Consider the following 3,251-nt stretch of genomic DNA (forward strand, 5'->3'; position numbering starts at 1 on the left):
TAGAAATTCTACTGTACACATGTTCACCAGAAGATATGTCCCAGGATGATTTTGTTAGCATTATTCATGATAGCCCAAACCTGGAAACTGCCTTAATTACCATCATCGGTTGAGTAGCTATTCACACAGTGGAATGGAATTCAACAATAGTATCAATGAATCTCAGAAATACAATGTTGAGTGAAAGAAGCCACGCTTAAAAGAGTACATACTCTATAATGCCATTAAGATAAGCTACAAAAACATGTTAAATTATGGTTTCAGAAATCAAAATTGTGGTTACCCTTAATAGGCTCTGGTAGTATAGTGATTGGAAGGGAACATGGAGAGGGCATTTAGGGTTCTAGAAAAATTGTTTCTTTTTTTGGGGTCCTGTTTTACAGAAGTATGTTCATTTTTATGAAAACTTAGTTGTCTACCAGTGCACTTTTCTGCATGTATATTTTACTTTAATAGAAAGTGAAAAATAGCAAGTATATTCAATAAATATCAATTCTTATTTTTTAATATTAAGAATATGAAACATTCATACACAATCTAAAGATTTTTTAGAACATTTTTAATCAATTTATTTTTATTCTAGCTAAAATTCTAGAGTAAACATCTAGATTTAGGAGACACTCATCTCTCACACACTTGAAGTCTCCTTCAGTTTATTTTTCCAGGCAAATCTGTAACAAGTGCCTTCTAAATCCAAAATACTATGTCACAAGATCTTCTGAGACAAGGATGCCATTGCTTGACATGACATGAATGCCAACTACCCTGTATACAATTGAGCTTTTTAAAAAGTACATGGGAGAAACTATTACCAGCACCACAATAGATCTTTTTTAAAATTCTATCTCTTGCCAATTTTTCAGAAGAGCAAACAAATAAAAATCATTCATCACATACTGCACTTGCTATATTTATGACCACTAGTATTTCTAGTTCTTTGTAGACAAAAATGTACATAGCAGCAACAAGTAATTTTCAGTATTCTATTTTAAGATATTCAATATTATCAGCCCCAATTGGAGTCCAACTCACATGTTATGGACTGAATGTTTGTGTCCCCTTTAAATTTTTATATTGAAGCACTCCCCCCAACACTCACCCACCCCATGGTACTGTGTTTAGAGGTGGGACCTCTAAGGAAGAAGTTAAGGTTAAATGAGATCTTAAGAGTAGGGCCCAGGGCTTCCCTGGCGGTGCAGTGGTTGAGAGTCTGCCTGCCGATGCAGGGGACACGGGTTCGTGCCCCGGTCCAGGAAGATCCCACATGCCGCGGAGCGGCTGGGCCCGTGAGCCGTGGCCGCTGAGCCTGCGTGTCCGGAGCCTGTGCTCTGCAATGGGAGAGGCCACAACAGTGAGAGGCCCGTGTACCGCAAAAAAAAAAAAAAAAAAGAGTGGGGCCCAGATCCAATAAGATTGAGTCCTTGAAGAAAAGACATCATAGTCCTTGCTTAATTTCTCTCTATTACGTGAGGACAAAGCCAGAAGGTGGCCATCTACAAGTGAGGAAGAGAGCTCTCACCAGAAACCAACATTGGCTAGCACCTTGATCCTGGACTTTCCAGTATCCAAAACTACGAGAAATAAATTTCTATTTTTTAAGCCATCTAGTCTAATATTTTGTTATGGCAGTCCAAGCTGACTGAAACACCACAGAAATGAGTTTTGACTGTCAGGTGCAAATGAAAGAGAGAGAGAGAAAGAGAAAGACAGTAAGAGAGAAAGAGAGAGAAAAAGAAAAAAAGGAAGGAAGGTAGGTCACTGAGAGTCTCTGAAATAGGTCATATTAAATGCCAGCCAAGGGTCTTCCCCAGTGCCACAGTGGTTAAGAATCCACCTGCCAATGCAGGGGACACGGGTTCAAGCCCAGGTCCAGGAAGATCGCACATGCCGCGGAGCAGCTAAGCCCGTGCACCACAACTACTGAGCCTGCACTCTAGAGTCCATGACCACAACTACTGAGCCCATGTGCCACAACTACTGAAGCCTATGTGCCTAGATCCCGTGCTCCACAACAAGAGAAGCCACCGCAATGAGAAGCCCGCACACCCCAACGAAGAGTAGCCCTCGCTCACCACAACTAGAGAAAGCCCGCGTCCAGTGATGAAGACCCAGTGCAGCCAAAAAATAAACAAATGAATAAAAATTTTAAATAAACGCCAACAAATATTTTCGAAGTTTTCAACTATAAAAAAAATAATAATAATGCTGCACTACTTAATTCAGAGGGATATTGTAATGATAAAAATAAGTATTGTAAGAAAAATATTCCACAATTTAAAATGTTACTCCTAACATATGTCAGATACTGTGGAATAAAAACATGAATGAAGAATTGTCACTAATATAACTTCCAATCTAAAACAAGAGACTGAAACATACCAATACAATTTCTACATGTTCTATATGTCTAATAAAAAACTGGATTTCTAATAGAGACATATTGGAATATAATATGTGGGACATTCTCATCCAAGTCTGAAGGTAATTGTATAACAATAGTTATCTGAAAGGAAGTCATAACATAGCAGGGCACTAGATATTTCCTATAGGCTAGGTACCAGCTTCACTCACACAAAAATCTATGAAATAGCTATTTCCTCTTTCCTTTGATGAGAAAACTTAGGCTTAGAGAGCTTACGTATTTCTATCATGTCACAAAGTTGGCAATCAAACCAAAGTTGGTCTGTTTATAACTTGTTTGCTCTTAATCCAGCCAAAAGGAATCTAGGACCTCAGAGGAAGAAAAGTGAGACTATAACAAGATAATTCAAAAAAACCAAATTTATGTACTACGATGAGTAATTTTATATAAAATAAATATGTTTAAGGCTCCAAATAGTATAAGAGAAACTCCTAGGTCTGTTTGGGAAGCTCAAGCTTTGTACATTATTTCTTTGTTTGCTAACACAGTGAAACCAAAATGAGAACCAGAATAACATTATGCAGGGATGTATAAATTTAAAGAGCCCATTATTTGAACTCAGCAAAAATTAATAATGCTGCTTGGATGAATATCATCTTATGTTTCCTTTAAAAATATCGTAATCCACTTGATCAAAAAATGTCATGAACTTTATATAGTTTTTGTGACTGGCTTACAATCAGGTATGAACTTTTACCTCTACTAACAAAGACAAAAGCTGTTTTCTTTCAGAGTGTTATGGGGTTGATACTGACCTTTTATGGTGTGGGAAAACAAATGCATAAGGATAGAAATGTCAATATACTGATTAATTTTTTAAGCCAAAACT

Source organism: Stenella coeruleoalba (assembly GCF_951394435.1).
Source record: "Stenella coeruleoalba genome assembly, chromosome: 8".
Classification (NCBI taxonomy): Eukaryota; Metazoa; Chordata; class Mammalia; order Artiodactyla; family Delphinidae; genus Stenella; species Stenella coeruleoalba.